Here is a 22696-nt window from a genome sequence, read left to right on the forward strand (position 1 = left end):
GATCACAGTCTCGCAACAAGGGAGATGGGTGTGGGATTTGTGGGTCCCTCGCCCATCCCCTGCAACACCAGCCTCTCTTTCCAACCTAAGATCCAATTTTTGCCTAAAGCTAGAGTGAACTCCACCCCACTGTTTCAAGTGCTGCGCAAAGTTACAAAATGGCCAGCAAGAAACGCAAACCAGAAATGCCCGTCAATACAAATGCCCCAAGAACCCGTTTCTTTCTCTTCTGTTCTCCACGTCGGCATACACATACAAGTCTTGATGCACTCGATAGTTTCTCGGGAAGCCGGGACCCTGTGCTCTGCCTCCTGAGCTGCTGGGTCACCTGCACTATTCGGGTACTGATGAGTTTATCATTAACCGAAACAAAAAAAACTCCGATCTCAAAGCAAAAGCGAGCACGAATTGGGAGCCGTTGCGCAATCGACTGAATTCGCCTTGTGACTTAAAGCAACGTAGCGGCGGAAAGTCAGAAATAAAAAAAAGGATTAAATAAATCCAAGAAGGAACGAGTACGAAACCGGAAGAAATGTGGCTGTGACGCCACTGTGTACCGAGAGATGTCAGCCCGGGGCATTGATTATTGATCCGACTGCTGCTCCACGCACAGAGATCACCAAATACACGTCTCCGGGGTATTTGCCCGAATTCGGGGGCGGGTTGGGAGGTCGTTTCCTTGCTCACCATCACGGAACCTTTACCCTTCCTTTTTGGGTTCTGTCAGTAGCCGCTGGGAAGCGAGAAGTTATGAGCCCCGTTGTGCTTTCTATCCTGGAGACGCCTAATCCCTGACGCGTGCGTGAAAGAGAGAGCGAGAGCGCGAGAGAGAGAGACAGAGAGAAAGAGAGAGAGAGGAGAGAGAGTCAGCGAGAGCAAGAGAGAGAGAGGAGAGAGGGAGACAGCGAGAGCGAGAGAGAGATCTGGGCGGCTTTGCCAACGACCGGGTTTTATTCGTTTAATAAAGATTTGCTATATTCCTCGGAGAGAACGGCAAGGAAATGATGGGCCAGGGGCAATTCTAAACGGTAAGAGGTTGCTCTATTCTGATTAAATCTATTCTGGTTATATCTTTCCTTCTCTCTTCAGACGATGTGTGGCGGAGCAGATGTTCAGTTCTGGTCTGATTCTATCAAGGGCAGGGTGGCGCAGAGGTCTGGCTCTGGCAGGTGCAGTGTGGCAGGGCATGTTGCAATATTAGAAAAGGGAGTGCTGGAATGACAGAGATTGTGTGCCTGCACACGAGAGAAGGAAGCGAATTGACTCAGGAGGTGCATTAATATGAAAGGCGGTATGTCCTTATGGGTGTGGAGGAGAGCACACGTGAATGATTTTTTATGTATTGAATATGTACTGTGAGCATATATGTGTTTCACACGGTGTGGGATTATTTTATTTGTAACAGTTATTTGCAAGGTTACGTTGGAGGGAGACTGTGCGTGTGAATGAATGCGTCCTTATGTGAGGGAGAAACTGAATATGCGTGAAAAAAAACTGAGAGCGAATTAAAGTCGAGATCATATCAACATTATGGGAAAAATAATGAAGGAACGTGGTATACGAAGCGACATTGGAATGGCGGGGGGTGGGGGGGGGGAACGACTCATGGCCATAACCACCACTCCATTGGGATATAAACGGCGACATTGATTGAGCGAACTGCTCGTGTTAGTTATATGAACGAAACCGTGTGTGTGTGTGTGTGTGTGTGTGTGTGGCGGCACGTGTGATTGCGAGACGGCGACCGCGTGTCGTACATGTGTACGAGACAATGTCTCTCATAAATGTGCATGAGGCAATAACCCGCGAGTTGGGCGGCAAGCGAGATACGTCTGTGAGCGAGAGATGAAACTCCTTGGACGGTCGAGTGCCTCTTACGTGTGTAAAAATTAGGTACAGTATTGGAACGTGAGGAGAAGCTCAGTAAGTAAATGTGTGTATGGACGAAAGAGAACCTAAGCAAAGCTGCATGCTCTAGATAGGCGCACAGGAATGTATACATTAGGGAGGTATGGCTGTCTTTAAGTGACAAGAGAAAAAGCGCATGCCAGTGAGTATGAGAGATAAGGTGAACACGTGCCAAGAAGCGCTGTGCGTAATCCCGTTTGTGCATATTCATTCTGAAATTTCGGGCCAGCTCTCCAGCAAATAATAGGAGCTCTTGGAGCCCCCCAACTTTTTCATTACTTGCCACTGAGACTGAGAGGCGCGCCCAAGTGGCACTGACTTTCCCATAGGACCGGGCACAGATATGGAGTATTTTAGACAGCAGCACCACGTGGGCGTTGGCTGTTAGAGATTCCAGCATCCATCTGGGTTGGGAGGGAGAATCCAACCAGAACCAAAATCTTAAAGTTTGCTTCCGGGACAAGCATAGATTGTTTGTAAATCATTTAATTGTGCATGAGAAAAGCCCCTCTTGATAATCTATATAGATTCCAAGGTTTCAGTGTTGCCAATTATTGCGTTGTGGAGATAGAACGGGAGACCCATAAAAATCTGCAAACTGTATGCCCTTTTACTGCATTGTTTTTTTTTCAGTATTGAATATCCTTGATGGCTTTAACATTCTCCACTACTTTTAGAGGTGATTTATACGGCCCTTGCTCGTCTTGCTGGTTTGGGTTATTGAACCCATTGCCGACTGTTGTATTATTACTTTCATGGTTCACTTCACACTTTCCTGAAATGGCGAGAATGGATGGCGTTTGCAGGTTTATGCAAGCTCCGGATTAATAGGTTTCATTGGGCATTGAAGTCATTTACAGTAATCATCAGTGCCAAGTCCTGTCAGACCTGTCAATAGGGACATCTGAATTACTATCCGTGGACAAAAGTAGTGTTGATTACTGTTGCTGAAAGGGCAACTCCATTCCAACCCAGTGCGCTAATGGAAAGGTTCCAAGAGCAGGCACTGGTTGGTGTTGGTAGGAAGGACATATAATTGAGTGAGTATTCATTTGTTTTCTGGGAACGCATGTTTTAAACCCTTCGCATATTATCAAGATTATTCTCTTCACATTATATTTGAGCCAGTTCTTCCTAACTGAATATACTACAGAATCACTGTATTAATTCTCTCAAAGATCTCTGTTGTATTAATTTACCTTTTTTGTATTACCCAATAATGCCATTTTATATTTCCAGCATTTGTAACATGGGGTTATAACAGGATTAATGAATATTAATAAAATTACATCTGTTGTAGTTGGATTAATTTCAAATTTGAGGCTTTTGTTGATAAAAACATTAAAATATGTAGGGGAAGGGGAACAAATGGGGCACAAATGCACAGTATCGCCGGATGGTACAGCAGGGCCAAGGAGCTGAATGATCTCATCCGAATCCAGTCTACCCTCTGTTAAAGCAAGAGATGCAGTAAATTGAATAAACCGATCATGGGCTAGAATCGTCCATTGAATGTGCACAGATTTGAGGCACTCCATTTAACAATGAGTTCTTTTAAAATCAGTTTTGGTTGCATCGATAGGAACTGTTATACTGTTCGTCATTCTATCCTCTTTACTTCAGAATTGTACCTTCAGTTCGTACAAGATTTAAATTAATCGATTTTAACTGATAGGCGTCGCTTTTGAAATTCTCGTTACCGGGAGAAATCATTCAGTCTTCCGAAAACATTTTCATGTAGACATTCTTTCCATTTTCGGTGGGGCAATAGAGAGGTGATCATGACGTGATTGAAATTCAGTGGCATGGCCATTAACTTATTTGATTTCTCCAGCCTGTTGATTCTCTCTCGGGGAAATAGTGCCCCTGCATGGGTTATTGATCCGATTGTTTGCAGATTAATGGATTGTGGGTCTAATTCTATGTTTATTTGATACCTAGATGTAGAGCTTTTGTAAGATAGAAGATAGTTTTGAGAAGCAGATAATCTAAATTGGCCTCCTTTCCTTAATCCTAGGACACCAAGAAAAGCCTCAGAAGGGATCGGTGTATGACCTAGGGTACATTCCAGGGTCTTCCTTGTTTCAGTGATTGGGATGTGTCCCAGTGAAATGGAGTATATGATGAGGTAGATTGCAGTTCTGATTATTGGGGAGTAATTGCTGTTTTAATAGAAGGCAGATTATGAATAATATTGTTAAGAATACCAGCTCAATGGGAATCCCTTCACTGAAGTGGAGTGCTACAAATTATCGCGGTTTCTTGCATTTTCTAACATCTTCAAAGTTGAAAATAACTTTCTGTCTGTTTAGGCCAGTTGTATCAACATTAAAGATAATATATTAACCAATAACACCACACACACACACACACACACACGGAGTGTTGCGATGCGACAAGAAACTAACGTGATTACAGCCAGGTGAAAGTCAAACGATTATCCAAGTCAAGGATCTATTCATTCACGGTTGTAGAACGTGCCAGCCAGCCACATATCCACTCGCGCATTTCTCTTTTAATAAAGGATCACGTACACTTCTGAACTGGTCGTCAGGAAGCATTAACCCCAGCAGGCCCGATGTTCCCGATATAGATCGCAGTATGTAGGAGAACTGTGAAGGATGAATGACTTGCGGTTTTTCAAAGGACTCTTCGGGCTGGAGTTACGGCGGACAGTTCGCAGGTTTACGCCGTCATGGTGCTGTCCGCGGTGCTGATCCAGGTTACCAGGCTGCGGTCTGGTGCTCTCCAAGGTACTCATGCAGCGTTGTGGTTTTCGGTTGGTTTAACGGCTGCTCGGTGGACTCTCTTTTGCTATTTTAAGTATGTTCCTCCTGGATAGTTTCGTGGTCCTCCTTGATCGTAAAATAATGCTGTATATTGCCACTGGTGATTTCCAAATGAGACCCCAGGCAAACTCTTAAGTCCACGCAACTAGTAATGATATGTAATTCTGGCTTCTTCCGCTTTCCTTCCCAGTCCTGAAGAAAGATCTCAGCCTGAGACGGCCACTGTTTTTCATTTCCATAGATGCTGCTTAACCTGCTGATTTCTTCCAGCATCTTGTGTGTGTTGCTCTAGTAATAACTAAGTCGCGTGGAAGTTGCTCAGCTCCTGAATTTACAGAATAAAATGTGAATTCTGACCTACATACGGGATGGCAGTGATTGCTCGGACGTTCGCAGACTTCCAGATACAGTACTACCATCCAGAGAGGATGTGGAGTGGACTGAAACCCACTGCCCTCACTTGTGCTCAGAAGCAGGAACTCCCAAGTTTTCTGCTCGAGAGGGGACATCAGTCTATCAAAATGTCACCAAAATTTTATGCATTTCATCACTGACTTCAAATGAAGTCACATGTCATTGTTCGCGGAGTATGTTTCCATTAGTTTAAAATTTGGCAAAATTGTGTGTCATTGCTGTTCGTTTTTACAACAGCTTCGTGTTTGTGTAACATTGTTCATTAAAATAGATTGTGAATAAATGTTGCGTGGAAATGACAAACACAATCGGTAAAGAGAAAAAAGATTGTAAATGGGGTAACGCAGTAAGGGAGTAGATGGAGGTCGAAATAAAGCTAACAAATACTAATAGGAAGAGGGAGAGAGAAAGGTGGAGCAAATATGGGGAGATGGGTGTAAGAAGAAAACCAAGACAGTCCAAGTGAGAGAAGAGTTTGTCTGTGTTTGAGCTCGGTGTAGATGAACTGTGTAAATGTGAGGTTAGTGGGGGATATATTGGAGAAGGAATCAAGAATGGTGAAGCAAAGGAGGGTTTATTTGACAACCAAAAGGTGAAAATGTCAGACAGAAAGCAATCTGTACACAGTAGATGATTTCATGGCCTTGGGACCAAGCCTATTTACTGAAGTGTGCGTGATTCTATGCGATTTACGCCTTGTATGAAATTAAGTATACAAGACTGAGTGTATGAGTACAAACCAGTATAGTGCTTGTGTCAGATGAAGGATTAGTCTGGGGCGTGTCTGAAAGTATGGGACTGTGTGTCAGTCTGCGAGTATGTCTTATTATGATGCCGTATCTATTAACCGCGGAACGATTTGACCTCGGAGAGTGTCACTGTGTCCGGGAGTGTGGTTTGTGTGTCTGGAAGCGTCAGGTCAGGGATTGTATATGAGTTTGCGAGTGCAATTGAGTATATCAGTCTGGCAGTGCTTCAGAGTGTGTGTATGACAGGGGGTGTGGCTGACTCTCAGTCTGCACGTATGTTTGAGTATGGCAGGGTTTGGTATTCCGTCGGTAAGTCTGAGAGAATGTTCCAATCTAACAGTACCTTTGAGTGTCTGTGAGTTTCTGGGAGTGAGTGCAGAACTCAGTCAACAACAGTGAGCTCAAATTCTTACCCTCCCTCCGGAGAGAGAAATGGCAAAAATATCCTTCAAACGGCTTTGCCTGACGAGAGAAGCTGCAGCTCAGAGGTTGGGGGCGGGGAGCAGAGCTCAACACGGCAAAAAAACACTGCAGTCCTGACGCATTTCGCATCCGTTTAGTTATTGTTGGCATATATGGTCACTGAGACCCAACAGCTTGATCAGCAGCTGAACCTGTCTGGAAGAGACCATCAAGAAGGTGTAAGATCGCGGTCCTTGAAAGCAAGCGAGCAGATGGCGACCCTGCCTTTTAATAACATGTGCATGCTGTCGGGCGGAGCGTCTGGCTGACATTCACCGTGGTAATTTATCCTTGGTATCCTCCCTCTCCAACTCAGCCACAATGCTCCTTTTTGATTCATTCACAGGATATGGGCGTCACTAGTAAGGAAAACATTCGTCGCCCATCCCTGACCGGCCTTCAGCTAAGTGACCCGCTGGAGTTTTTCCAGAGTCAACGATGCTGTTTGAGGGTTAAATACACATGTGATGGTTGGGGAGGAGAAGGAATGGCCTTTTGCCACAATCCCGCAGTTTCGTAACTACCTCGAACATTTCACTGTAGACGTCTTTAAGTAAATGAATTTAAGCTTCCCAGTTATCTGTGTGGGGTTTGAAATGATGACAGTCACCATAGTACCCAGTCCAAAGTTACTACCTTACGCAGCGAGTAAGCGCCGATTCATAACAGTCCATGCCAGCCCGGCGCATTCATCAGAGCGTCTCTTCACCTGAGCTACAATAGCTTTATTTTTTTAGGAGCTCCTTTCGCATCCGGACAAGTCTCACGCCTTCTGTTCTAACCTGAGACTGACGTGGATATGACCCACGTTGGCTTCTGATCCGGACACTACATTACAGTTCTGCGATCTTAGGGTTGATTATAAACCAACATTGTATAAATACCCCCTCCCCACCTTTCTCCCTATCCGTTTCCCCTCTGTCCCTCCCAGATCTACCCAGCCAAAAAAAAACAAATTGTAGCAAAAATTAGCGCGGCGCCGCAGATCCAATCCATGCATCACACGTTTGTTGTACGATGAGTTCTTCCGCTTCGTTATTTTTACCGGATTAATAGGGCTGAGCTCTGACTGATCCCATGATCATTGGGAACGACAATACACCAATACAACTGCTTTTATAAGCACAGAGACGCACAGCTGCTGCCTGTAAACCGGCGACAAAATCGGCCATTCTGATTTTGCTCCTTATTAAGGCCAGTTAGATATTTGAAAGTCACCAGTTTCTCTGATATAACGTTCCTAATCACAGCACCCAGGGGATGCACAGCCTCGCTGTATAATTAGAAATACTGTATGTGGTTTGAAATTCAGCACCGCCGTTGCTGTAAATCTTGGCGTGTGTGTATCAGTACCGGAAGGTGAGGGGGGTGGGTGGGGGCGGTAGTATAGAGGTCGGCCTCGCTTTAAACCTGCGCTCATTCCTATTCTGCCCCAGAACCCGGTTTATCTTACGACGTCAGGATTTGTCCTACCAATGCCGATGGCTCGAGTTATTTTTACCTTGCAGCCTCTGGCAGTGTTGTCTCTGCCTGATGTCTGCGGGAGTGTAGGCGTTGTCCATCAGGCACCAGCTGGATATACATGGCCCTCGGCTCGCTGGCAGTAGGCGGGGAGGGATGTTCACTGTAAACCAGCCGCAATCACCTCTCGGCCGGGTGGATGGAAAGGGCGAGGACCTAGAGATGTAAGCGGCCGTAGCTCCCTCACAGAAAGGTGAACAAACGGCGACTGAGCAGGTAGGGAGGGCTGTATTTTATATGTGTTTCAACAGTCAGGGACAATTACAGCAGCTCACACGTCAAGGACGTCCATGAGAAAGAGGATAAAGAAAGGGTTAGCATCCTTCCAACCCTAAATCCGTCGGGATATTTCGCAATAATGCTCTGAATGGATCGTGGATTCGGGAGCGTTATGCCAATGCTATCATTGTACTCCAACATCGTACTCATTTAAAATTGTTACGGTGGGGCCACAGTCACAGCGGAAGGATGTTGAATGTCCAGTATCAGGGTCTGTTGGCCGCGATTGGCGCTTCAGAGACGACAACGGAGGAGGGTCTGGATGGAGTTGTAAAGCTAAATCCATTTTATATTTACCTACCATCAATAGTATGAAAGTCACGGTCGCGTGGGGAACGATCACCATCCGATATAATTTGGCACGGCCCTTTGGCGGCTTTTTTGTTTGTTTGGGGTTAGCATCTAGCTAGTTTTATATTTCTATCCTTCTGGACCCTTAGTCAGACCAATACCGTTCTTCAGTTTGATGTGAAGTCGAGTTCGGTGATTACAGAACATTTGCTTGTTCCCTCTCCCCTCCCACTCCCCCTTCTCTCTTTTTCTATTCCCCATTCTGGCCACCTCTTACCTCTCCTCTTATCTGCCCATCACCTCCCTCTAGTGCCCCTCCTCCTCTCCTTTCTACCATGGTTCACTGTCCTCTCCTGTCAGTTTCCTCCTTCTTCAGCGCCTCACTTCCTCCACCTATCACCTCTTAACCTCACCTCCCCTCCAGCACCCACCAACTTTCCCCCTCACCCAATCTCACCCATCACCTGCCAATTTGTACTCCTCCCCCTCCCCCTACACCTACACCTTATTCTGGCTTCTTCCCCCTTCCTTTCCAATCCTAATGAAGGGTCTCAACCCGAAATGTCAACTGCCCATTCCTCACCCCCCAACTCCCCCACCCACAGATGCTGCCTAACCTGCTGAGTTCCTCCGGCATTGTGTATGTGTTGCTCTGGATTTCCAGCTTTTGCAGAGGCTCTTGTGGTAACAATTGCTTGTTGGACTTGAGGCCCAGCAGTATTCCAATGAGGGGATGTTTTTTTCCTCTGGGGCCTCCAGGAGAGGTGCAAACTGCTGCCCAGGGCAGATTATGCCTCACTTTCAACCCATGAGTAAAGCTGGTAGCTCACTATGTTAAACAGCATTCAGCACATGTCAGACCAGATCCTGATTCACTGTGGAATGGGCACTTTCCCCTGAATGGTCATGCTGGGAAGTGTAGTCTGATGCTGGGGAAGCTAGCACATGTCTTTTTGACCACTGGTTTTTTAACATTCTTAGGAGATATTTTTGAAGACCCCATCTTATGGAATAGCACCCACCCTCTTTCAGAGTGAAGCTGGATTTGGTGAACTGAGAACAGTGCAACATTTTTGCCTATCCTCAGAGCAATACAGAAAAGAATACTACAGAATAATCTTCTGTCCCTGAGTAGGCAATTTTAGATATTCGTATCGTAGTGGAACTTGGCCTTAAAGTGTAATGGAAAAGGAGGTATATCAAATGTTGCAGAATCCATCGAGACAGCAAACAGATGTAACAATTATCTGGGTACTGGATGATGATGGGCACAGTGGAGCTTAGGAGGGAGTCATCTGCTGCATCAATACTTACAGTGATGGTCAGCACATTCTCACTATTAAATGAATCTACCATGAAGCTGTTCTATCAATTTTTATGTTGCTATTCTCGTATACGTTTACTTTTAAGATGTTTAAAACAATGTCCTATGACCCTCAGAAACTATATTATAAAACTGTAGTAATCCAATCACAAACAAGATGCAGCTGCTGGAAATCCAAAGTACAGTTGACGTTTCGGGCAGAAACACTTCGGCAGGTCACGTGCCAAAGGGTCTCAGCCCGAAACGTCAACTGTACCTTTTTCCATAGATGCTGCCTGGCCTGCTGAGTTCCTCCAGCATTTTATGTGTTTCTATAAAGTTGTAGAATCTTTCTCCCACGATACATTTTCTTTCCCATCATAGCTTGTCTAATATACTTACATAACCCTATTTCAGATTGAATGCCTTACTTCTTGCATCTATGCTAATGTTGTCATTAGAATGTGTAAACATTTAAAGATTAGCTTTATTTGTCACATGTATGTCGAAACTTACAGTGAAATGTGTTGTTTTGCATCAATGACCAACACAGTCAAAGGATGATGATGGGGCAGCCTGCAAATATTGCCATACTTCTAGTGCCAACACAGCATGCTCACTAACCCTAATTGTGCATCTTTAGAATGTGGGAGACAAACAGAGCACCTGGAGGAAACCTACTCATTCATGGGGAGAACATACAAACGCTTTACAAACAGTAGTGGGAATCGAATCCCAATCGGTGTTTACTGGCACTGTAAAGTGATTGCACTAACCGCTACGCTCCTCTACTACCCCATAATATAACCATATAACAATTACAGCACGGAAACAGGCCATCTCAGCCCTTCTAGTCCGTGCCGAACTCCTACTCTCACCCAGTCCCACCGACCTGCACTCAGCCCATAACCCTCCATTCCTTTCCTGTCCATATACCTATCCAATTTAACTTTAAACAACATTTTACCTGCCTCAACCACTTCTGCTGGAAGCTTATTCCACACAGCTACCACTCTCTGAGTAAAGTAGTTCCCCCTCATGTTACCCCTAAACTTTTGTCCTTTAGCTCTCAACTCATGTCCTCTTGTTTGAATCTTCCCCACTCTCAATGGAAAAAGCCTATCCACATCAACTCTATCAATCCCCCTCATAATTTTAAACACCTCTATCAAGTCCCCCCTCAACCTTCTATGCTCCAAAGAATAAAGACCTAACTTGTTCAACCTTTCTCTGTAACTTAGGAGATGAAACCCAGGCAGCATTTTAGTAAACCTCCTCTGTACCCTCTCAATTTTATTGACATTATTCTTATAATTTGGTGACCAGAACTGTACACAATACTCCAAATTTGGCCTTACCAATGCCTTATACAATTTCAACATTACATTCCAACTCCTATACTCAATGCTCTGATTAATAAAGGCCAGCATACCAAAAGCTTTCTTCACCACCCTATCCACATGAGATTCCAGCTTCAGGGAATGTTTCATGCAGAATATTCACTTCATGTTTGCATATTTAATTTGCTGCTGCTGTCTCATTATATTTTTTGCATAATTTATACATTTTCCTCTAAGACATGCAGTTTCTTCTGCACTTACTTTAGCTTAAATTTCTGTCAGTCACATGGGTAGTTGCTTGCTGCTTCATATGGTCTTCCCCTACCAAAAGCAAACACTTGTTACCTTTTACATAAGTTACCAAGTCCAGATAAATAGAGGTTTTTGTAGTTGTTCAGTCGCTGTCAATATAAAAATTAGAATTTCATAAAAATCTGTTCAACATTCACATGTAATAAGAAGTGTTGAAGGTTCATTATTGGACGTGGATCTTAACTGGCCATTTCTTTTGTGATTTACTGAGAGGCTTCAGATCTACATATTTTGATAATTTTGCTAGTGATTTGCCAATTAAACACAAAATGAGCATTTCTGTAAGCCCTCCAAACATTGCAGTGAGTTAAAAGAAGTCAAAAGACATAATTACATTTTCTTAAATGTGGATATTTCATACAAATTTACAATTAGATTTATCCAGATGGCACCTTGAGCTTGGACATACTTTGCCATTTGCATGTCTGAGTTGTTGGACTCCAGTGATAACTTTTACCAAAAATATAACAATTTCCTTCTTATTTCTCTGTTACCTCTAGTGCTTTTCCAGCATGGTGACAAGAAGGCAGAAATCACATAATTATTATAATATTTTCCCCAACACTGAATAATTCAAATAATAATTTCTATCTAAATAGCTAATATTAGAGCAACACACATCAAAGTTGCTGGTGAACGCAGCAGGCCAGGCAGCATCTATAGGAAGAGGCGCAGTCGACGCCGGCCTGAAACGTCGACTGCGCCTCTTCCTATAGATGCTGCCTGGCCTGCTGCGTTCACCAGCAACTTTGATGTGTGTTGCTTGAATTTCCAGCATCTGCAGAATTCCTGTTGTTTGAGCTAATATTAGACTTACTTTTCATTACTCATTTTAACATATCTGTACTCTTAATGCGATTGAGATGGGGATTAAATGAAATCAGCATGTTCTAATTCACTTGTACTATAAAAGTCTTAGCAATGAGAAAATCAAGTATTATAAAATGAAAAATAAAAGTTATTTCAGAAGAAATACGATTGCAAAGTGACTGTTCCATCCTTGACTGCCCAACAATGTTGACTGCCATCGAGACATTTCATTCTACCTCACACATCATTAACAATGCATGATACTGGGACTATCTGGCATACTCTCCCCCCATACATCACCCAAAAATATCAAATCCCGGCAGCAACCACTGGCAATATGTTGCAGTGTGTAAAATCTACAGAGTGCACTGTAAGAACTTACATCTCAATCCCATAACTTTTACCAGCTAAGTGGATCTCAATAACAAAATGGAAAAGCTGATCCCAATAAGTTCACTTCTATTCTCATACAGCTATGGTTTTGAAGTATTTCCTCTTCCGTCACTGTTGGTTAGTCAAATTTCCTGGAGGTCACCAGCTACTGTGACAGTTCTTTCAGCAAGTGGTTCAGGATGACAGTTCACTACCTTCAGGCTAATTAGGAGTAGGTGTTGACCAAGCAGCTGATGGATATATACAGGAAAAGTAATAAAAGTCTTACTGTACATTACTCTATTTATGCATGGCTTATGGACTCTGTCCTTCAAAGTAGGGAGGGGAACATCGACTCAGACCATGAGAGGCCTGCATCGGGCATTTTCATGCCTTACAAGGCGGAGATTGGAAGTCTGTGTGGGGCGCCACTCCTCGCACAGACTACAGCAATGTGTGATTAAGTGCCTTGCTCAAGGGCACAAACACGCTGCCACAGCTGAGGCTCGAACTAGCGACCTTCAGATCATTAGACGAGCGCCTTAACCACTTGGCCACGTGCCTAACAAAGTAACAGTATTTAAAAATTAAATAACTATATACCAGATTCTTCCATCCACAATATTGGAGTGCAATGTTAGCATGATGGTTATTACAGCTTAGGACATCAGAGTTTGGAGTTCATCTTCTGATGCTGTGTTAAAGAAGTTTGAACGTCCTTCCCATGAGTGCATGGGTTTCCTCCCAAATTCCAAAGACGTACTGGTTAAAAGGTTAATTGGTCATTGTAGATTGTCCTATGATTAGGCTAGGTTTAAATAGGTGGGTTGCTGGGTGGGGGAGCTCATTGGGCCGGAATGGCCCGTTCTATGCTGTATTGATAGATAAAATTTCAGAAGCTCAGAAACTGTTGCCAAAATTATGTCTTTGGTTTCATTTTAGTACATACTGTACATCCAATAAGTATTCCTATTAAATGAGTAACACCTTGCCACAGATGGCACAATCATTAGTGTGAATTATTTATTTTGAACTGGTCCATAACAAATTTATATCTTTGGGCTATGGTCCAACACCAATGTTTCAGTTGGGTGTATGAGGTACTTAGACAATGGCTCTTTTAAGAAAGCTTCTGCATAGGAGTCTGTTGATTAAGTTGTGTTTTTGTCTATAAATATGTTCTCCTTTATTCAACTCTGTGTCTTGATTGGTTTGTCGCGTGGTTGACGTGTTTTTGCCCAGTTGAATCCTGCATGATGTCTTGATTTCTGTTGACATTTTAACTGTATTGTGTGACTCAGTAAGTGTGGAAAGGGGTGGGAGAGGCCATGGTCTTTCACACAGCTTTGGAGTTTAGATGATAATAGACCCAAAGCTGTTTCTATTATTCTGGAAGCTACATTTATTGACTTTTGAAAGCCTGCTTAGAAATAGAAGACTTACTAATAACCTTGAAAGCAGAATTGGATATGCACAGGGTAAAATGTCCAAGGAAGAGCTGAAGATTGAAAGCGATAGAGCTGGCAAACACATGCTATGATGAGGGCCCTACTCCCCTGCTGAAAAATTCCACAATTTTTTTTTAAATTAAATCTTTCAGGATGTGGGTGTTGCTGGCAAGACAAACAGTTGTTGCCCATCTTCAAGTATCCTTGCGAACCGCTGCACTCCTTCTGGAGATCAAGAAATCAGAACCACTAGCAGTATGTTTCCAAGTTAAGGATGTGTGACTTAAAGGCAAACCTAGAGCCAGTGGTATTCCTGCTCTCTTCCTGTCTTTGGGACATCCTGGGAAAGTAACTGCAATGTATTTTGTAGGGACTTCCAGTCCAATGCCTGGCTGCTCCTATACTGGATGGAGATGCAGCTTGTCAAGATGCCATCAATGGTGCTCCTGTCAGTCAGTCAGTCAGTCAGTCACTGGGTGCGGTCCTGAATCCGGGTTTGGTGGCTATGCACCTCCATCTTCTTTGATCTTGCACTCCCTTTTCGGCCTCAGTATAACTCAACCCAGTCCATTGCCTCGCATTATCGTACTAAGTGGTTCGCTGCCTTCCTCTTTCCCTCTATCATCCCTTCCATTAACAATTTCTGCAGTCCACCACCTCTTAACAAGTGCCCGGCATATTCCAGCTTCCTTTTCTGCACATTCTTCAGCAGCTCCTTTTCTCTCCTCACTCTCTTCAACACTTCCATATTACTGACCTTCATCACCCATCTAATTTTCTGCATTCTCCTTAAACATCACATTTCAAATGCCTCCAGTCATCATTGCGCTTCCTTGCATAAGGTCCACGATTCGACTCCATACAACAGACTGTTCCAGACGTAGCATTTCCAAATTCTACAACGCAGCCCGAAGTCCAACCTCTTGCCACACAGCACGTCACCCAGGCTCCAGAATGTTGATCTTGCAATCTCAATTCTTCGTCTAATTTCTGTATCACATTTCCCATCCTCTGTGACCATCTGTCACAAGTACACAAACTTCTTGACTTGCTCTATGCCTACGCCATTAATTTTGATACTGATTTTGGGGACTTCTTTCTTCCGTGATACTACCATCATCATCATCTTTGCAGCATTTACAATGCTAGAAATGATCAAGTGAGTGAGAAGAACACAGAAGATCTGGAAATTTTGGTCGCAGAAGAGCAGCCAGTGGAAAGTTAAAAACTGGTAAAGCTTGTGGTGTAGATGGTATTACAGCCAAAATGTTGAAGTGCCTTGGTGACTCGGAGGTTGAGGAGATCACGAGGCTTTGCAGTACAATCTACTCAACAGGTAAGTGGCCAACAGATTTTGTGGTGTCAGAGTTTGTCATGATCCCAAAGAAAAATAAGAGCACAAAATACTCAGACTTTAGAACTATAAGTCTTATAAGTCATGCCTCCAAGATCTTGTTATTAATACTTCTAAGCAGAATAAAAAGGACAGTTCTTAATGAAATTAATGAGTGCCAGAGTGGATTTATGCCGGGTAAGGGTACCAATGAGGGGATTTTCAATTTGTGAATGATCGTGGAACGAGGTCTAGAAAAAAAGACATTTACATGTGCTTCCTGGATTACGAAAAAACTTTTGACCAAGTCAATCATGAACCACTGGTCAATTGCCTGAACTCATTGGGTCTGGATGGGAAAGATGTTCGACTGATTTCGAGTCTGTACTGGCATCAGAAGGCAGTAATAAGAACTATGGTGGGAATTCACCGGAAGTTGAGATCCAAAAAGGGGTTCACCAGGGCTGCATTATCTTCCCTTTATTATTTAACATTTACTCAGAGGTAATCTTCAGGGTGTTGAACGATGAAGCTGGTGTCCAAATTGGTGGAGTGACGGTGAACAATTTGAGGTATGCAGATGATTCAGTGTTGTTAGCCGAGACTGAGGACGAGTTACTCAGAGTAGTGGATAAGATAAATGCTGAAGGAGAACGATTTGGAATGAAAATAAATGCTGCAAAGATGAAGATGATGGTGTTCCTGTAAAACACAGTTAAGATTGGTGGTGGCGGGGGAGGGCAGGGATCCTGATAGGGAGGTGGCCAACAGATTTGTTTAGGGAGGTGATATTGAGGGACCAAGTGGGATCATTTGAGATGTGAACTCCCAGGATCTTGGTGCACTTCACTGTCTCTATGGAGCAGCCTGTATTCACAGAGGGGGAAGGCTTCATATGCACCTTCCTGAAGTCCACAATGATTTCCTTGGCCTTCTCCACATTCAGATGTAGATTGTTCTTGTCACACCAGTCCACCAGCCGCTCCACTTCCTCCCCATTGTCCGACTCATCATTGTTGTTGATGAGGCCAACCACTGTGTGTCATCCGCAAACTTGGTGACACAGTTTGAGCCGAACCCTGCGACACACTCTCTCTGGTTTATCTAAAAGTATTATAATCTCTTCAGTGCCCACCCCACCCCCCTCCACCAACCATCCTACCCCAGCCGCATCCCCTTCACCATCAAGTCTCTTTTCAATCTCTCTTGTGCCAAGAAGTACAACTCTAACTTAAGATAAGAGTATAAGGAATAGGAGCAAGGGTATGCCATCCAGCCACATGCTCATGGCTTGCCATTCAACATGATCCTGATCTCAACACGATTCTCCTGTCCGACTTCTATCTCCATAGATTCCTTCCACACCTTGCTTTCTGACTCTGACCAATAGTGCCCAACTTTTCAACCGGATAGCCCTCCTCTCCATGTTTACTCTGTGAAACCCTGCAAGAATGTTACATGCTTCAACAAAGGCACCTCTCATTCTTCTAAACTCTAGACTTCCCAATGGCAAATGGACTAAAGTTCAAAGTCTAAAGTACATTTATTATCAAAGTATATAAACTATATACACCTTGAAATTCATCTTCTTACAGGCAGCCACAAAACAAAGAAACAGAATAGAATCCATTAAAGAAAGAAGACCGTCATACAGCCAATGTGCAGGAAAAAAAACAAATTGTCCAAACAATGAAATTAAACTAATAACCTTCAGAACTGAAGTTTACGAAAGTGAGTGCACAGCCTGTCATCTCTGCAGACGGTCCAGGAGTCCACTGATTACAGTCCACACCATCCCAGTAAACAACCCACTGAATCTTTGTTGCATTTCCTCAACAACAAATATATCCTTAATTGGGTAAGGAGATGAAAATCGTACACAGTTCTCCAGGTGTGATCACACTAAGGTCTTTTATAATTGGAATCAGACAGCCTTACTCTTTAACTCAGATGTTCTTCAATAAAGGCCAGCTGATGCAATTTGCTTTTCTAATTACCTGCTTCACCCATATGTTACCTTTCAAAGACTGGTCTGCAGGAACATTTAGAACCCTTTGAACGTCAACATTTCCTAAATGCTTCACTTTTTAAAAATACTCAGTATTTCTGTTTTTTTTCCCTATGGAATAAGATTACCTCACATATTCCACACTGAATCCCATCTGCCATGATGTTGCCTATTGATCTAGATTGTCCATGTCCTCTTGAAGCTCCTCTTTGATAGGATCAGCAATCAAAATTTCAAAGTTTAAGATAAGTTTGTTATCAATGTATGTATTTGTCACCATATACTACCCTGAGATTCATTGTCTTGCGGGCATTCATAGAAGAACAAATAAAATAGAATCAATGAAAAACTATACAAAACAAATGACAATCAACGTGCAAAAGACAAACGGCAAATGCAAAAAAAAATCAACCAACTAACCAACCAAACAAACAACTAAGTAAATAATACTGAGAATATGAGCTGTAGAGACGTTGAAAGCGAGTCTAGAAGTTATGGAATCAGTTCAGAGTTGGGTGAGTGAAGTTACCCATGCTGTTTCAGGAGACTGATGGTTGAAGGGTAAAAACCGTTCCTGAACCTTGTGGTGTGGGACCTAAGGCTCCTGTACCTCCTTCCCTGTGACAGTAATTAGAAGAGAGGATAGCCTGGATGGTGGGGTCATCAGCCAAATAGTAATTATGGATTGTGAATAGTTGGGATCCATGCTCTGATCGCTGTCATTACCCGGTTATTCATAATCATCCAACCGGATATGGATTTGTTTTTCTCCTAATCTTTGTTTTCGATCTGGTAACTAACTCTTGGTCTTCATTAACATACCGTATTACTCCCAGGTCCTAGTGCTTTAATGTTTTGTCATTAACCATCTGGGTGAGACCTTATCTAAAACTTTAGAATCCAAATACATCTATTGGTTCCCAATGATCTATTCTACCAGGCATATCTTAAGAGCACCCTGGTAGGTTAGTCAAACTTGATAAAAATCCATGTTGCCTTGACTGAATCATGTTATTATTTTCTCAATGTCTTGAGATAACATCATTTATTGTAGACTCTAGTTTCTTCAGTCTAACCTTGTAGTTGGAATTGCTCATCCTTGGAATCATTCCAGTAATTTTTTCTGCATCCTTTCTGTGACCTTCATAATCTTCTAAAATGCGATGACCAGAATTGGAAACAATACTTCATTTATGACCTATTCAGAATTTTATAATGGTTCAACACAACCATTTCATACCTCTATTAATCAAACATGTGGATTTGAACGAATATACCATGATTATCACAGACTTTATAAAAACAGTCGTAGATGAGTGTGTCCCCACAAAATCATTCAGAGTCTCCCCCAACCAGAAGCCCTGGATGAACCATGAGGTCTGCAACGTGCTGAGGGCCAGATCAGAGGCATTCAAATCTGGTAACCAAGAGAGTTACAGGAGGTCCAGCAATGATCTTCAGAAACCCATCTCACCAGGTGACGTGGCAATTCCAGACTAAACGTGAATCAATGGAGGGTGCTTGACAGTTGCAGCAAGGAATGCCGAAAACATTTTACAAAATGAAATTAAGTGAAGTAGGTGACAACAGGGCATTGCTTCCGGATGGACTGAATACTTTCTATGCTTGCTTTAACCATCAACACCTGGAGGAATCATCACAAACTCCCACAGCTACAGATAACCCAGTGATTTCAGTGTCTGAGGCCAACGTGAGAGCATCCTACAGAAGGGTGAAGCCATGGAGAAGCATCCGGCCCAGATGGGTACCTGGCTGAGTACTAAACACTTGTGCTGATCAACTAGCTGAGTACTAAACACCTGTGCTGATCAACTGGCTGAGTACTAAACACCTGTGCTGATCAACTAGCTGAGTACTAAACACCTGTGCTGATCAGCTGGCTGAGTACTAAACACCTGTGCTGATCAACTGGCTGAGTACTAAACACCTGTGCTGATCAGCTGGCTGAGTACTAAACACCTGTGCTGATCAGCTGGCTGAGTACTAAACACCTGTGCTGATCAACTGGCTGGAGTATTCACTGAGATTTTTAACCTCTCGTATCAATAGTCTGAGATAGCTACCAGCTTCAAGCAGGTTTCAATTATACCGGTGCCTAAGAAGAACATGGTAATCTGCCTCAATGACTATCATCCAGTAGCACTTTCATCCACTGTGATAAACTGCTTTGAGAGGTTGTTGATGATGTATATCAACTCCTGTCTGAGAAGGAACTTGGATCCACTCCAATTTGCCTACCGACATAACAGGTCCAAAGAAGATGACATTTCATTGGTTCTTCACTCAACCGTAAAAGATATGGACAGCAAAGGTACATATGTCAGAATGCTCTTTATTGACTACAGCTGAGTATTTAATGCTTCATCCCCTCAAACTAATATCTCCTTGTGCAATTGGATCTTCGATTTCCTCACTTGCAGAATCCTGTCAGTGGGATTGGCAACAACATCTCATCCTCAATCTCCATCAGCACAGGGGCACCACAAAGCTGTGTGCGGTGTCCCCTGTTCTAGTTGCTTTACGCTTATGACTGTGTGGCTAAGCACATCTCCAATGCCATTTTTAAGTTTGCTGATGACGCCACTGTTGTTGGGCGAATCAGAGGTGGTGATGAATTAGCATATAGGATGGAGATTGAAAATCTGGCTGAGCGGTGCCAAAACACCAACCTCTTACTCAATGTGAGAAAGACCAGGGAGCTGATTAATTCTGCAGAAGAAGGAAATCAGAGGTCCATGAGCCAGTCTTCATTGGGGGAATCAGAGGTAGAGAGAGCCAGTAATTTTAAATTCCTCAGTGTTATCATTTCAGAGGACCTGTTGTGGGCCCAACACATAAGTGCAATTATGAAGAAAGCATAACAGCACCTCTACCTCCCTAGGAGTTTGCAAAGACTGGGCTTGACATCTAAAACTTTGACAAACCTCCATAGATGTGTGGTGGAGAGTATATTGACTGGCTGCGTCACAGCCTGGTATGGAAACACTAATGCCCTTAAATGGAAAATTCTACAAGGAGTATTGGATATGGCCCAGTCCATCATGGGTAAAGCCCTCCCCACCATTGAGTACATCTACACGGAGCAATGTCACAGGAAAGCAGCATCCACCGTTAGGGGCCCCCCATCACGCAGGTCCTGCTCTTTTCTCTGCTGCCATTAGGAGGGAGGTAGAGGAGCCTTGGGACTCACACCACTTGGTTCTGGAACAGTTATTACCCTCAACCATCAGGCTCTTGAACCAGTGGGATAACTTCACTCAACTTCACTTGCCCCATCATTGAAATGTTCCCACAACCAATGGACTCACTTTCAAGGACTCTTCATCTCATGTTCTCAATATTAATTAATCTATTTATTTATTATTATTTTTATTGCTTCTTTTATTTCTCTCTTTCTGTATTTACATCGTTTGTTGTTTTTTTTGTGCAGTGGTTGTCTGCCCTGTTGGTGTGTGGTTTTGCATTGATTCTGTTATGGTTATTGGATTTATTGAGTATGCCCACAAGAAAATGAATCTCAGGGTTGCATATGGTGACATATATGTACTTTGATAATAAATTTACTTTGAGCTTCAACTATGTTTTACTAATTCTCTTGCAATGTGATTCTGATCATAGATGCATAAACATGTAGCAAAATGGCATTACAGTACTATGTTTCTAAGGCAAGAGGTAAATTACGGGGTACTAGGAATAAGACAAGAAGCAATTACATACTACGTTACCTGGAAAACAAGGCAAACAAGTTACAATGATCAGTATGATTTGCATAAAGCAATGTTTGTCGTCTGTGTTATACAAAGGCAGTTAATGTCTAATTGTATTTCATTGTTGTAAATTTCAGCTCAGCCTAGTATTCTTACTGATATCCCATCCTATATCAGATTTTGCTCATTTGTCACTCCAGTACTATAATGTAACAAATTCCTAGAAATCCAGTCCCAAAATTTAAATCTCACACATACAGTAGCTCCGCCCCAGTTATCGAAGTAAAAAAAATCCCTTCTCCATAATACCAAATGCCTTTTTTATACATTTCTTGCTTCCCTTTCATCCAGCATTGATGGCAAAACTTCATCTACACAAAACACCATTCCCTAAGTTTCCATCACAAACTTCCCAGCCTCTTTAAAGTCCATTTCTTTAGGGCCCTCTTCTGTGTATGTTTCCACTTGGGGCCTACTTTATCTAATTACTCCTTTTACATGATCCTTGCAGCATTTTTCTTTCTGAGTAAAATGTACTTTGGTGTAAGCAGTGCTAATGTTGGTGCGGTTAAAGAAAACAGGTTAGCTCTCCATTTAAAAAAAGAGAGATGTCATGCAAGACATTTAATCTTTTAATATATTAAGGAGAATAATATTTCTGTACATATTATTGTTTAATAATCATGTCATTGAGATATAATTTTTAGAGTTTTGTCTAATAGCATAATAACATGACAGTAATGATTGTGAGTATGGTAATGGAAAACAAACAGAATGTGAGGAGAAAGAGCTGATGTTTATAATAGTCGAAGTTAAGTGAAAACCTGTTGAAGCTCCTCTTTTAGATTCTGGTAGCTCACTGTCATTTATTAGGAAAAGTCATGCCCCTACCTTTGCTGTTGACTACAGTCACCAAACACCCGTCCAATGTATCCATGGTGACTGGAAGTCTGAGCCACTGGCGGAATTCATTGCCACAGATACCTGTGCAGGCCAAGTCATTTAAAGCAGAGAATGATAAGTTCTTGATCTGTAAGGATGTCAAAGGTTCCAGGGAGAAGGGAGGAGAATAGGATTGAGAGGGAAACTAAATCAGCCATGATGGAATGGTGGAGCACTCGATGGGCCAAATGGCCCAATTCTGCTCCTATGTCTTATGGTCTTTTGTTAATAATACTTACGTGCCTTTTATTAGGGTTGAGTTAAAATAATTCCTAAATCATTATGTATTTGTGTTGTCTAACTCAGATATGTAATTTTGTTTACCATTCATTGAGCATTCCTGTGCTCTTTTAGACTGTATGTGCCATAGCTATTTATATAAGTTCCACTATACCAACTTCTAAACACTAATTATTAATGATGCAGACTAGCTTACAATGTCTAGGTTGTGGAACAGAAGATTAGTCCAAATTTTAAACTCCAAAGAAATTATAGACTAGTAGATTCATTTGGCCCACTTCAATTAAAACTTCCCTCAGCTTCATTTTTTTCCTAAGAAAAGAACCCTATTCAAGTCAATCTTCCTACAAAACTAACATTTTCCAGAAACAAAACACATAAATGCTGGAAGCAACTGGCCAGTCAAGAAGCAGGTGTGGACAGAGAGACAACTCAAAGATTCTCAGA

The 22696-nt window shown here is 42.7% G+C and overlaps 1 protein-coding gene across 5 annotated transcripts in view; it reads left to right on the plus strand.

Annotated features, from left to right (window-relative positions):
• Nucleotides 1-326: 326 nt before the first annotated feature.
• fbxl16 (F-box and leucine-rich repeat protein 16) overlaps nt 327-22696 on the plus strand; it is a 165284-nt gene continuing 142914 nt past the window's right edge. The window contains exon 1 of one of the 5 annotated variants that reach the window (XM_063057474.1): nt 327-1028. The gene's annotated coding sequence lies outside the window, so the exon portion shown is untranslated. Of the gene's footprint in view, nt 1029-1212; nt 1292-2930; nt 2949-4568; nt 4662-7745; nt 8060-22696 lie in introns of those variants that run through there. The other 4 variants (XM_063057476.1, XM_063057478.1, XM_063057477.1 and 1 more) reach the window with 4 other exon arrangements.

Source organism: Mobula hypostoma, chromosome 9 (assembly GCF_963921235.1).
Source record: "Mobula hypostoma chromosome 9, sMobHyp1.1, whole genome shotgun sequence".
Lineage (NCBI taxonomy): Eukaryota > Metazoa > Chordata > Chondrichthyes > Myliobatiformes > Myliobatidae > Mobula > Mobula hypostoma.